This window comes from Muscardinus avellanarius (genome assembly GCF_963383645.1).
Source record: "Muscardinus avellanarius genome assembly, chromosome: 17".
NCBI lineage: Eukaryota > Metazoa > Chordata > Mammalia > Rodentia > Gliridae > Muscardinus > Muscardinus avellanarius.
The window spans coordinates 63,947,273-63,961,800 of NC_137803.1; the positions used below are offsets into that span (position 1 = coordinate 63,947,273).

General features: G+C 52.8%; 1 protein-coding gene across 1 annotated transcript in view; it reads right to left on the reverse strand.

Moving 5' to 3' along the window:
- LDLRAD4 (low density lipoprotein receptor class A domain containing 4) overlaps positions 1 to 14,528 on the reverse strand; it is a gene marked incomplete at both ends in the record, with an annotated part of 91,578 nt that overhangs the window by 11,173 nt on the left and 65,877 nt on the right. The gene's annotated exons all lie outside the window — the stretch shown is intronic.

Genomic DNA, 14,528 nt, shown 5'->3' on the forward strand with positions numbered 1-14,528 from the left:
GTTTATTTATGGCTACATGACACTTTTATTTATTTTTTTATATTTATTTATTTATTTATTTATTTATTTATTTATTTATTTATTTTTGGTGGTACTGGGGTTCCTGGAAGCCCTTCTACCTCCGGGCTACACTCCCAGACCTATTTTTTTTTTACATTTTTTTTTAAATTTGGAAACAGGGTCTCCTAAGCCAGCGCGCGCGGCTGGCTTCGAACCTGCGCGATCCTCCTGTCTCTGCCTCCCAAGCGCGGGGATGACAAGCGTGCGCCACCACGCCCGGCCCGCGCTTGGGAGGCAGAGACAGGAGGATCGCGCAGGTTCGAAGCCAGCCACGCGCGCTGGCTTAGGAGACCCTGTTTCCAAATAAAAATGTAAAAATAGGTCTGGTAGTGTAGCCCGGAGGTAGAAGGGCTTCCAGGAACCCCAGTATAACCAATAATAATAATAATAATAATAATAATAGTAATAAAGCCCCAAATGTTCTTAAAGGCTGGAACATTCTTCCCCAAATCCTACAGAAAGCAGCCGGGTGCGGGCAGGAAGATGGGGGTTGGGAAGGAGTTGGAATCGACTTAGACTAAAATTGCCTGGAGTTTGTGAACTGTCAGTATAAAAATGGTCTTGGAGATCTTAATGGCCGGATGGGGTTTCACACTCATTAGATGCCACAGTGAGCGGGTGTTTGGCCTGCCCTAAGAGTGACTTCACAGCTTCAAGTTCAAAAGGCAAACAGCAAGAGCTGTGCCATGCTGATTATACAAGACGCTTCGTGCGTGGGGGCGGTGGGCTGAACTCAGGGGCGTGCTGCCTCCAAGACGCAACCCTCCAAGACGCAACCCTCCTAGGCGCAACCAGGGTGCTTTTTATTTTTCATTTTGGAACAGGATCTTGATAAGTCCCTGAGCGTCTCACTAGGTTGCTAAGGCTGGCCTCACAACTGGGATCCTCCCGTCTCAGCCTCTCAAGGACCGGATTACAGGCATGTGCCGCTGCTTCCGGCTTGACTTTGTGATGTGTTTTGAACTGCACTTTCCTGGGAGGTGGGCTGGCTACTGTAATTTATCTTACAACAGTAGAACGGCAGCAATGGGGAGGGCGCCCACAGGACCTCCTGGGTCGGTGTTACCTGCCGCTTGGGCCTGACTGTGGGCTCCTGGTCCCTGCGGGGCTCCTGCAGGCATCTGGCCCATCCCGGCATCATCACTGCCCCTGTTCTGGGCTCTGTCCCCCACGGAGTGGGCTGTGGGTGGACGGTATTGTCATCCACAGTGTCCCACCCAAAGTGGGTGTGATCGCCGAGCTAAGGAAGCTGCCCTCGGAAGGCGGGGACCGCGACTGCCTGGCTTGGCTTTGAACACGGAGCCGTATCCCACCAAGCACTTGCTGGATCTCAACAGTGCTGAAGTTTTGCCAAAAGTTTTCATATTTGGCGCCAGGTGCCCAGCGTCCTGCTCAAAGGAGGTGTGACCCGCCTTGGCTCGCGGCTGCTGGAAGTTACTTGCCTGTCCATCCCTGCTCATATACTTATCTGAGACAGTTGGCAAGATGGTGAAGGCAGAGGCTGTCTGGCAGGTTTGTGGGCGGGGCCGGCACAGTGACACACACCTGAAACCCCCGTGCTCGGGAGGCCGAGACGGGAAGATGGCAGGGTCGCAGCCGGCCTCAGCAACTTACTGAGACTCTTAGCAACTTGGCAAGGCCCAGTTTCAAAAGGAAAAGGTCTGGGGGTATAGTTCAGAGATAGACTATTCCTGTGTTCAATTCCTAGTATCAAATAAATAAATAAATTTAAAATAACGTTAAAAATTAAATAGGACTGAGGGTGTAGCTTGGAGGTAGAAAGGCCCTGGGTTCAATACACAGTACAAAAAAAAAAAAAAATCTAAAACCAACCACAATAAGCCTGCGGGTGGAGAGATTCAAGTGCAGGCCCGCCGCAGCCGAGGCACAGGGCCTGACGCCCGGCCCCGCCGGCTCTTCTGATGGACCCGCAGCTGGCGGCGGTCAGCTCAGGGCAGGCTGGCCGAGGGACTCCTTGAATACAGATGCCGCCAGCCCATCGGGTGGGGTGGCATGAAGACCCAATACAATGACCTGCCACCTCCCATTCTAGGGTCCAGAGCTTCCTGATCGCTTTAGAAAGAAACTCACCTAACTCTGTTCCCATCAAAGATGCCCAAAGGGAGCCAGGCGTGGCGGCGCACGCTTGTAATCCAGTGCTCAGGAGGCTGAGACCGGAGGATCTCAGGTTCAAAGCCAGCCTCCGTGACTTAGTGAGGCTTTCAGCAACTAGCAAGACCTTGTTTCCAAATAAGAAATAGACCGGGCTGAGGGTGTAGCTTAGGATAGAAAGCCTTGGAATGGCTTCAACCTCAGGACCGCACACACAGAACAAGATGCCCGGTGGGATTTTCCGAACAAACACCAGAAAGCCAAGAACAGCAACTAGCCTTTTGACAGTCCGTCCCCTGCCGTTATGAATGGGCAAAACACATCCTACAGCCACAGCTCCCTGGACACTTTACAGTCCACCGCACCCCGCCACTCACTAATGTAGCAGTGTCGGCCGCGGCCCTGCCCCGCCTGACCCGAGGTTCGGAGCTGGGCATCCCAGTGCTGCGGGCCCACCCCACTCTGCCGCCCCTGCCGCTCCTTCCTGGATGATCCCACAGCTTAGCCAACCACCAGCCGCACCCTGAGAACACAGCTTTCCTTTGCCTGGTTTTGACTGGGGCTTCTACCCCAAGCTACAACCCCCCCCCCCCACCACACACACTTTTTATTTTGAAACAGGTTCTTGTTAAGTTGCAGAGGGCCTCGCTAAATTGCCAACGCTGACCTCAAACCCGTGATCCTCCCATCTTGGCCTCCCAAGAACTGGGATTACAGGTGTGCGCCAACGTGCCTGGCAATACATCTTCCCTCTAAAATGCCATTTTTGACAACTGAAGGCGACAGAACATAGAAATGCCCATCAGTGAGGACAAGAATCTCCAGGAGAGGTTTTTGTCTCATGGACAGAGAATTTTAAAAAAAAAGCAGAACTCCCCACGACACACCCGTGTGCTGAGCAGAACCTCTCGGGAAGGCACCACCAGGTAGAGGCTTCATCTGCGGCGGCCCCTTAGGCTGCTCGTGATTGGCTGTTGTGGATTGTGCTGCTGTGAACGTGGGTGTGCATGGAGCACTGTAAAGTTCTGGCCCTCATTCTTTTTTCTTTCCTTTTTTTTATGTGTGTGTGGTACTGGAGATTGAACCCAGGGGTGTACTCTTTTTGAACTAGACATCCAGACTTACTTGTATTTTGAAACAGCGTCTTGCTAAGGTGCTGAAGGCCTCGCTGAGTTGCCGAGGCTGTCGCGGAGCCTGCCGTCCTCCTGTCTCAGCCTCCCTAGTTCTGGGGTCGCAGGCTGCGCCACCACGCCCGGCTGCGACGAATTCTTCTGGGAAGACAGCGAGTAGTGGCGGAGCCGGGCGCTGTGGCGGTTCCATTCCTAGGCTTCCGAGGAACCTCCGTACCAACCTCCCGGTGGTTGTACTAATTACACTCCCTCCAGAGTGTGCAGGGTTCTCGTGTCCCCACATCCTCGCCAGCCTTGACTGCTCGCGCTGTTGGCAATGATGGTCTGGCTGGAGTGAGGCTGAGCGTCCAGCCCGCCCCACCTCCGGTTAGCACCAGGGCTCTGGGTCACACCTGCCCCGTGCACCCCTCCCCAGCGGGCACCTCGCTTGCTCTGGGTCACACCTGCCCCGTGCACCCCTCCCCAGCGACCTCGCTTGCTCACAAAAGACAGGCTCACAGCTGAAGACCATCCGAGGAGCCAGGAGCGCCTTCTGGTGCGTGTGGCGCAGGGGGAGCTTTGTAAACGGGCCCACCTTGTTCTCCCTAGGGCTGAGGGAACCGAGGCTGGGCGGCAGGAGAGGGAGGGCTTGGACTCTGGGCAGCCTGACCCATCACTCCGCTTCGGGGGCAGAGACCTTGGAATCGTCCAGCAATCAAGCGTGAAGTCCCCAGAGACTGGGTGAAGGGCGTCGCGGACCGAGGCCTGGTTGTGAGCTTGCAGCGATTGTTCCATTTCCTGCAGGCACTAGGGGGCACGCTAGCCTCAGGTCCAGGACTCTCAGCCTCCCACCCCACAGGGCCAGGAGGCCCTCCGCCGTTTTATGCCTCTCAAACGCCTGCCAGTGCGAGTCCTGTTAAGAATGGATGCCGCTCACCACCAGACAGTCCCGTTCTTTGAAGTTTATAGCTAGGCTATAAAATTTTGTACCGATGTGAAATTTTCCATATAAAAAGCCCTGGAATTTGGTCTTTAGAAAACAAAACAGTACGTTTTAAGCAAGGCTCACGGGCTCAAAGTCATGAATGAGGATTTTACAGGAATGCTCTATGAGGATTTTAAAAGAATACTCTATGTCCCTACAGGGACAGCTTGATGTCTGTGGACATTAGCCTAGAGCATGGGACGATCTCAAAACAAACCTACTGCTTTAGAGACGGCGGCACAGAGAGGTCTCCATGCAGAGCCCTGCCCGCGCTGCACCCTTCCAACCCATCCTGGGAGAAAGGCCGGCAGGTGTCCAGGCGTGTGGCACTCTGGGGCGAGATGCCAACAGGGATTCAAGGTTACTAGACAGTCTAGATTAAGTGGCCTTAAAATAACCTCTGAGAATGCAGCCCTTTCCTGTGTCCGTAGATTCTGGAGTTTACACGTTAGCTGTGTCACGATAGCATATTTTTTCTTTTAATGGTGAGAAAGGAATTACATTCTGTGCCACGTTTCTCAGCACGACTAAACTACTCTAACTGGAGGACCACACACCTTGGAAACCCACAGCGACCCTCTCAACCCTCGGAAGAGCCAGGGCAGATGTCGGGCGGGCCACTCCCCCTGCCTCTCCCCGGCTCGGGGCCACCGTCCACCGCCAGGAGCCTGGGACGTGAGCAAAGCCAACGGATGGATGACCAATAATGCAGTCCCTCGACATGCTCACAGCACCAGCCTGGCCGGCTGGGGGAGCTCAGGCTCCTGTCCTGCTCAGGAGCCACCTGGCCGCAGAACAGGCATCCAGGAGAAGAGCGCCACCCGCGGTGGCCGGCGACTGCCCGCCGCCTTTGCCCGCCTCGGGCGCTGTGGACGAGGGCCAGCCCTGCAGGCGGGAGCTGAGGGCGACAGGAGCTGAGGGTGAGAGCGAGGTGTGCAGGCCACGGCCGCCCGAGGCCGAGTGTGCAGGCCACCGCAGGACAGCACAGGACATGGCGGTGGCCGCGGTGCTCGGGCCTCAGTACTGTACTTGGAAGGCTAAGATAGGAAGATGACAGGTTTGAGGTCAGCCTCAGCAACCCAGGGAGGCTCTCTGCCACGTAATGAGAAACTTCCAAGCTGGGCGTGGGCACACACTTATAATCCCAGCACTCGGGAGCCTGAGACGAGAGGATTGCCCACTCGAGGCCAATCCCAGCAACTTTGCAAGGCCCTCAGCAACTTGCTGACATCCTGTTTCAAAATAAAAACTAAAAAGGGGCTAGAATATAGCTTGGAGGTAGGATCCCTGTGTTCAATCCCCAGTAACATACAACCCCCCCCCACACACAGGTACAAACTTCCAATTCTGTGATTTGAGGAAAAAATAACTGAATAATATCCTTAAAAAACAGGGAAGACCAGTACGCTGCATCAGCAGCAACTGGTTTTGAAAAGGAACAGACAAAGCTAACGACTTAGTGTCCCCCAAATCATTTCACCTGCTCACTTCAAGCCAAAGCCTTATAATCTTCCAACATCCGAACATGGAACCTGAGAAGGGGCTACCAGGGAGGCCCCTCCTCTCTGCTAGAATGTTCTCTGCAGCAGATCTGGAAGAGGACGTTTTACACGCCCCAAGGTCGTATGACACAAACATGGACACTTTACAAGTGAGAAAACTGTAGCCAGGCACAGCAGTGCACACCTGTAATTCTAGGAGTTGGGAGGCTGAGACAAGAGGATTGCAGGTTCAAAGCCAGCCTCAGCGACTTAGTGAGACTTAGTGTTTCAAAGTAAAAAAAAATTAAAGAAGACTGGGGGTGTAGCTCAGAGGAAGAATGCCCCTGGTTCAATCTCCAGTACCCAAAATAAGTTAACAAATAAAAGACCTCATCACTATAGTGATGTAAAGAATGTGATTTTGTTTTTTGTGGGGATTGAACCTGGGCTCGTTCCACCTCTGAGCTATACCCTCAGCCCTTTTTATTTTTTATTTTGAAACTTGGGCTTGCTACATTGCTGAGGCTGGCCTTGAACCTGCAACCCTCCAAGTGCTGGGATTCCAGGTGTGAGCACCATGTCCGGCTGAGGCGAGGGCCTCCAGGCACCACTGGAGGGCCCGAGATGGAAGCGGGCAGGGCCGCGCACGCGCACCAGCCCCTTTCCTGGCATCCTCAGAGGCCGTGAGACGTGAGGGGCGGGCCTCTCCACGACCAGCCCAAGGCAGGAGCGGAGACCTGGCACTCTCTTGGGTTTCGAGATCCTCACAAGACGGTCTCAGGCAGGAAAGCCACTCCCGGGGCGAGATCGAAACCCAGCGCCTGGCCTCCTAGAGTGTGCTGCTGGCTCGTGGGCTTTGAGAGAATAATAAGTGGCCTGTATGTTTATACACACACACACACACACACACACACACACACGTATAAACACAGGGATATGTAAATATATATAATATATATGACAGTATATATATATATACTATATAATACATATATAGAAATTTCAGTTCTAGCTATGCACAGTGGTACATGCCTGTAATCCTAGTGCTTTGGAGGCTGAGAGCAGAAGATTGCAGGTTTGAGTTCAGCCTCAACAACTTAGCAAGACCCAGTTTTGAAATAAAAACTAAAAGCCAGGCATAGTGGCTCACGCTCGTAATCCCGGCACTTGGGAGGCCGAGACAAGGAGGAGCACGGTTCAAGGGCAGCCTCAGCTACTTAGTAAGGTCCTTTGCAACTCAGTGAGACCCTGTTTCAAAACAAAAAATAAAAACTAGGGCTGGGGCTGTGGCTTGGAGGTAGAATGCCCCTGGGTTCCATCCCCAGTACCGCAAAAAAAGGGGGCTGCTGGGGTGGAGCTCATTGGGAGAACCCCCATTACCACAAGGGGAAGGAGAGAAAGGATGAAGAGAGGGAAGAGGGGAGGGAGGAGGAAGAGGGTTGGTTTCATTTCTAGACAAGAGACTAATACGCGGCCACATTTTCAGTGGCTTGGGCTTCTTATGTAATTAACAAATTAGGAATCCATTTTGCCTTCCAGGTCTAGACATTTTTCATGAATGCTATCGCAAGGTAGCTGCACTTCCCGGCCTTTTCCGTATCTTGTCTGTTCGTTGCTGGGGCGAGCGGCAGAGGCAGCCTCACAGCGCTGCCGTGGCCACGTGGGTGTAGAGAGCGTGGCCACGGCCGTCTGGAGGTGGGTACTGCCCATCGGACGCGCGCTCACTTCAGCCAGGCAGCAGCGTGGCACACCCAGTGACCGGGACAGACTTAGGTTCCTGAGAACTGGCAGGACAGCTTCCAAACAATTTAAGTCCCGATTTTTCTCCTCTTATAAAATAAGCTCATTCAACTATATACTCTGTGAACCTATTTCAAAATAAAAAATAAAAAAATCAAGCTGGGGATGTAACTTGGAGGGAGAATGCCCCTGGGCTCAAGCCCAGCACTGCAAAAAAAAAAAAAAAAAAAAAAAAAAGAAGAAGAAAGGAAGGAAGCAGACTGGGAGCGAGCCCTGCACGGAGGGCTGGACTCCAATGCGAGGAAGCTCAGGACGGCCGGGGAGACCCGCCAACTCTACCTGCCCCCAGGCTGCAACACCGAGGGCCACCCAGGAGCCTCAGAGCGGAGCTGGTGGAGTCTAGACAGTGAGGTCAGAAACCAAAGACCAATCAAGCACCAGGCCGATCGTGGGAATCGGCCCTGTTCTCGGCGTGGCTGGGACCAGGAAGCACAGTTTCAACCTCTGCTGTGGGAAAGTGATGTCCAGGCCCTGCAAATAATTATTTCAGAAGCAATGAAGCCCTTTCCCGAGTTCTCTCCCAGGCCTGCGGTGAGAGGCGGTTTGCAGGCATATTTTAAGAACACCATTTAAAAAAACCTCGCCTCGCATCTTGAGATGTTTTTCTGCCCTGTGACCAGTGTCTAGACGCCCGAATTACGTACTGTGAACCAGCAACAGCCAAAATGCTCCTGCTGCTCTTAGATATGTGCGCACCGGTCACAAACACGCAGGCGCGCAGATATTTTCAGCACGCACCCATCAGGAGACGTCTACTTGCAGACAAAAATATTGACGTTGCTAAGTGACCCCGAGCAGATCGCAAGCTGGGAGCCTTTTATTTGTTTCTACCTACTTCCCACTCATAAGCGATTTTAGCCCTGCTCCGAGTCTGCACATACTTAGTCTCAGCTAGAATGTCACGCCTGCTAAATATGTAATAACAAAGTACTAGCCCGTTATCATCTGTCAGATCCTTCAAAATAAGCGGAGGGCAGGCGAAGTCTAATCTAAGCAAGGTCACAAGAAAGCAAAGCAAATGAACCGGACAGGGTCAGCTTCAACGTAACTCTTCTTAACAAAAGAAACAAGTCGGGTGTGATGGCGTGCCTCTATAACCCTACTGCTTGGGAGGCCGAGGCAGGAAGATCGCGGGTTTGAGGCTAGACTCAGAACTTGATGAGACTGTGTTTCAAAATAAAAATAATAAAATAGGGCTGGGATAGCTCAGAGGTAGAATGACCCTGGGTTCAATCCCCAGCTGCATACAAGGAAGGGAGGGAGGGAGGGAGGGAGGGAGGGTGGACCCTTCAGGGACTAAAGGAACTTAAAGATATTTCCAAAGCCGCATAAGCCCAGGTCTCTGGAGACAGCAGCTAATCCTTCCAATCTACCTAAGACAGGTGTAAACAGGCAGGGGGTTCGAAACACCGGCCCCTCGCAAGGCTGGGCCGGGCGTGCCTTCCGAGGCTCCGGGGTGCCAGGGCGCCCGTGGCTACCTGCGGTGTGCCGAGCAAGCAGGAGGCCTCGTGGGGGGCGGCAGGACGTCGCTGGGAGCCTGGTCTTCACCCCTGCTGGGCGCTGGGTGCTGCGGGCTGGGCCACTCCGCCTCTCTGTGCCCCCCAGTCTACCCACCGAAGTCACATTTCCAAATGAGTCCTGGGCCGCGACCCAGGTCAGTAAGCGGTATCTTTTCCTTCTGCATGGTGGGGACTGAACCCAGGGTCTTTCTCCCTCCAGGCTACACCCTCAGCCCTTTACATTTTGGTACCTGATCTCCCTGAGTTGCTTGGGCCGGGAGGGTCTTGCTAAATTGCTGAGGCGGGCCTCGAGCCAGTGATCCTCCTTTCTCAGCCTCCCAAGTCCTGGGATTGTGGTGTGCGCCATGGCACCGGCTCATCAGGGGCGCCTTCCCAGTTGGCAGGGTGCTCCCTCCCGTCCCGCGCCTGTCCCTGCTCTGCACCACCGAGCGCGCCGGCTCCTGGCCTCTGTATAGACTGACGTTGTTTCCCCGACCCCATGTGGCTTCAGCCACGCTTAGCCTACGTTCTCTCTCGCCGTCCACAGCCCGAGCTCTCGGCCCCTGCCCTGAGTGTCATGGAACACGCCCGTGCCAGGCGCAGCTCTGCGGTTCTGACCCCAGAACATGTTCCGGGAGCCGCACACGGTCCACACGTGACAGGGCCACCTAGAAGGGAGCGTCACAGGGCACTCGGCCACCGTGTGTTCCCAAGGCCCTGAAGGGAGGTCCCCGCTGCCCAGGCTGGACAGGGCGCTCGCCGGCTGCTTGTCGGACAGGACCCAGTGCATGGATTTTTGTTTTTTGTTTTTGGTACTGGCAATTGAACCAAGGGCATTCTACCTCTGAGCTACACCCGCAGCCCTTTTTATTATTTATTTATTTATTTAATTCGTTTTATTTTTTGCGGTTCTGGGGATGGAACCCAGGGGCATTCGACCTCCAAGCGACGATAGCTTTGATGGTTACTTTAGATGCCTTGCAGGCATGGTACACTGAGCCGGAGCATTGGCCTTTGGGGTCTTGCCTTCGGAACCTCGTGACGCGCCCTGACCGGCCTCCCGCCGCCTTCCGACAGTGCCCAGGACCCGCTCCACCATCCCGTGTGGGTTTTGCCACCACATGTACTTTCGCCATCTCTGAGAAATGAAGACAGCTGTTTTCATTATGGTTTTAGCCTAAACAAAACTCCGACTTCCTATTAAGAATGTTTAATAAAATCCACAGGGCTTTAAAAACGGCCAGCAGGAAGCTTCGCAAATTAGATGCTTGCACGCGCCTCCCTCTGAGCCTGGATGCAAATATTTCTCCTCTTTAGCCGGCTTGAAACCTCTCCCCATCACCCCAAGCAGCCTCCCACACCTGCGTGTCGATTTGCGCACGCCGCGGACACAGCCCTGTCGCTGGCGCAGCCGGGCGGAGCGGCTGCTCGCTCTCCTCTCGGGCTGGAACCCAAGCCGATGCCCGAGGACCCAGGAAGTAACTAAGAAAACCCCAGTGGGCATGGGGCGCACACCCTCAATCTCAGCACTTGGAAGGCTGGGAGAGGAGGATTGCACAGATTTGAGGCCAGCCTCAACAACCTTGCGTTTCAAAATTAAAAAAAACAAAGCAGGGGTATAGCTCCGAGGTACAATGCCTCTGGGTTCCATCTCCAGCTACAAAGAAAAGGCTGGGGGGAGAGGAGCCCGCGGGAGCAGCCCGTCCTGCCCGCTCCAGCAGCACTCAGCAGCCATGAAGCCGCCACCTCGCCTCGCTGCCCGTCTGTCGGGAAGGCTTCCCGACGAGGCGAGGGCGCTCTCACTGCCGAGCATCGCTAGTGGAGAGGTCACTTCAAGCAGTTGTAGCTTCCCAAGAAGCTCGGGTACAGAAGCCGACTAATTCTCCAGGCCAAACACACACAAGCTCAGAAAACGAATGGGCTGACCAGGAAAGGGGTGGCAGGCGGGCGGGATCTCCCAAACAGCCCTCTCCCGGGCTCTGAGTGAGTCCTAATCTGTAACCGGGGCCTCTTTCCTCGTTAGTTTGGTTTTGGTGCTGGGGACTGAGCCCAGGGGCATTTTAGCTCTGCTTTGAAGCCATCTTTACTTGAAAACAGGGTCTTGCTAAGTTGCTGACGTCTCATTAAGTTGCTGAATCTGACCTCAAATCTGTGACCCTCCCGTCGCAGCTTCCCGAGTACTGAGATTACAGGCGGGCACTGCAGCACCTGGCTCCTCATCTGCACACGTAATATTCAATCTTATTCATGCTTTTCCATACTCCAGCGACGGATCCAGGCACTGTGGCCCTGACAAAAGGATCCACTTATCTGTATTCTGGATGTCAAAGCGCGAGGCCCCAAGGAGGCCCCGCCAGATGCCTCCCGGTGGCTCCAGAAAGGCCTAAGAGGGCAGCGGTGCAGACCGTGTTTACGTCTCGGCAGAGGACTGAGTCTCCCCAGCGCTGGGCTACCACTGGCCACACGTGATCAGTAGAGCGGAGGGCCTGGGGACAGGAGCGGAAGAGACCGATGCCCCACAGTGCGCAGACGCAGGCGTGCCCGTGTCTTTGCGAGCTCACACCGGCACGACGGTGCTTAGGACAGCCCTCGGTGGCAGAGAAGACTCAGGACACGGCACTCGAACGTACGACTCACCACGCTGTAGTCACGGTGCACCAAGGAAAGTATTAAAATAATAAAAAGAAATATCAAAGACTTGCAAGAGAAACCAAAACTTTTTTGTGGTACTGAGGATTGAACCCAGGGGTGCGATACCTCCCAGCTACTCCCACAGCCTTATTTTATTTTTACTTTTATTGGTACTGGGGATTGAGCCCAGAGTGTTCAGCCTCCAAGCTGTACTCCTAGCCCTACTTTATCTTTATTTTTATTGGTAGCGGGGATTGAACCCAGAGGCGTTCTACTACTTCTGAGTTACACCCCTAGCGCTGTTTATTTTTTATTTTGAAATAGGACCTCACTAAGTTGCTGAGGCTGGCCTTGAACCTGCGATCCTCCTGTCTCAGCCTTCCAAATACTGGGATCATAGGCGTGCGCCACCAGGCCTGGCTAACCCTGATTTGTCTCTGTGCGGTGCCGTAAACATGATGACAAGCGTGGCCACCACGCCTGGCCTGCCTTCTGCTAATAGGCTGCCCCTGTGGAGACACGGGTGGTGCGAGCTCCGTCTGGAGACAGGCCGCCACTGATGTACCGCATTTCACCCAGACCTGTCCTGACGGGGCAACCAACAGCACGGGCAGCGTCCTTCAAACCACCCTTCCTGCTGCGCGTCAGAATCTGAGGTTCACAGCCAGCCTCAGCAACTTTGAAAGATCCTGTCCCCCTCACCAAAAAAAAAAAAAAAAAGCTCAGAGGAAGATTCCCCCCCCCAAGTTCAAGTTCAATCCCCAGTACCACAAAAATAAACAAAAATAAAAATCTATGATGTAAATGAGATATAGAACACTACTTCACAGTAAGGAGCAGACTGGTGTGCCATCCACAAGTGAAATTCAGATTTAAATTAAACCCACATAACAAAAACTGAATTTTTAACAGGCACAGTGTAAAATGTTCTCATTTATGCAAAGATGAGAAATTGAGATCACTAGCTAAATATACATTCTCAAATCTGTTTCTGCTTTCTTCACGATTAAGCCCTTTCCCCAAACGGCCCGAGGGTCCCGGGAAGCGCCCACCTCGGTTCACCCGCCCTTCCTGCTTTCCCACGGTCACAGGAGCAGAGCCAGCTGAGGCCTGACAGCAGCTGGCTGGGAAATGCAGTGCCGGATTATCAGTCCAGAAAGGAAGCTGTAGCCAAAATGACAGAACAGACCCTCATGCTTATTCAGACAGATGCCCTTGCCCCTTTTAAACTTGAGCTTGTGAGGAGCCGAGGGGCGGGGCGCCGTCGGCCCTTCCCTGGCTTATCCTGCCGAGATCACCTACTTCCTCTCGGCATCTGCATGCGGACAACCTCCCACGTAGCTAATTGGCATATAGCCCCGAGAGAGGGTGTTGTCTCTGGCCAAAGTACTCCCCCACTCTTAGATATTCTTTCATAACTATTATTCTTTTGGCAATGATTCTTTTAACTCTCCACACGAATTGCTCCGGTGGCGTAAGATCAGGACTGTGAGAGAAACTGAGTCCGTGGAAAATAAAGTTTCTGGTAATTTGTCTAAGCCTCTAAACGTCCTCGACTTTGTTCAAATGGTAATAAAATCTAGTTAAAATTCAGATGCAGTGGCAGCATTCCAGTCAGTAATTACAAATGCAGATTTCCCCTCTATCTCTGACCTTCATCCTAATCATTAACTTACAATAAAAGCCCTAAAAGGGAGGCAACCCGGTGCGGTGCCTCTGTTTACCCCTCTCTTTGTGATCCTGCCTAGATACAGGAAGACAAACGTTGGGTGTGACATCAAAGCAACCTAGTTTATGAGCAGCTAACACCGCCCAATACAATGGAGCTGAAGGCTAGGAAAATTCTTGACCTTTACACCCAGTATGAGTGCTGCCCGAGACAGGGAGGCGCCACGTGGCTAAGAAAAGGATATTGCAAAGGGTCTGGGACAGGAATATGGATTATTTATAAAATGAATAGGTTTCTAATAAGCCTATCGGTTGAGGAAAAGTGCTCTGCAGCTAAGGAAGTACATCTGACAACTAAATCTAAAAACTTCATGGTATTTTTTGGTGTTTATCTGCCAAACTGTGTTGTGAGTTTGCTTAAGCTTTGAGATTTTAGAAGGCAAGGCGGGTGACACCTGGGAGAACTCCATCACATCCACCTGATTGCCACATCTCCCCATGCCTGCCATATGGACTAAGCCCTAACGATGGAAAGTTCCAAAAAAGTTAAAGAAGATTCCCTGAGAGGCCTCCAAGCCCTGGGCGTGCCCGTGTCTTCTGGAAGTTGCCCTTTGGAACTGCCTGTCTGCAATATCTGGAGAAGATCCGAGCTAATCCCTTGAATGCCAGACTAGTTTTTTTTACCTTTGTTTACATGTTATTCACTATTGTTTTACAATGATTGCACTCCCCTCTTTTTTCTTATTATTAACCTCACTGGTGAAGGGTATAAAATTTTCTGGGTTCTTGTAATAAAGTGTCATTAGCTCAAGAAGCTTTTGTCCATGTCAGATTCTTTCCAGAAGCGCTGTAAATAGGAACTTAAAGAAATTTATTTCCTAGAAGGGAAAGAATCGCTGCAGATAAGCGGCTGCAGTATGGCACCCTAATTCTTTGTCCATCTTTTCTGAGATTGATTCGATCGTGAGTGGGTTCACGCCCATTTCGACTGAGCGGTTTGCGGCATTATCCCTTTCCCCACCACACCGCAGGTGCTTGGAAACACAGCAGGTGAGTTACCCGGACACTCTGGGTGACCTAATGGACATCATGGCGCCCGTGTGGCCAGCCGGTGAGACTCATTTCCTGTAGAGGGCTTCCCTGCGCCCTGCAGGACCTGCCCACCCGCTCCCTCCTCGGAGCC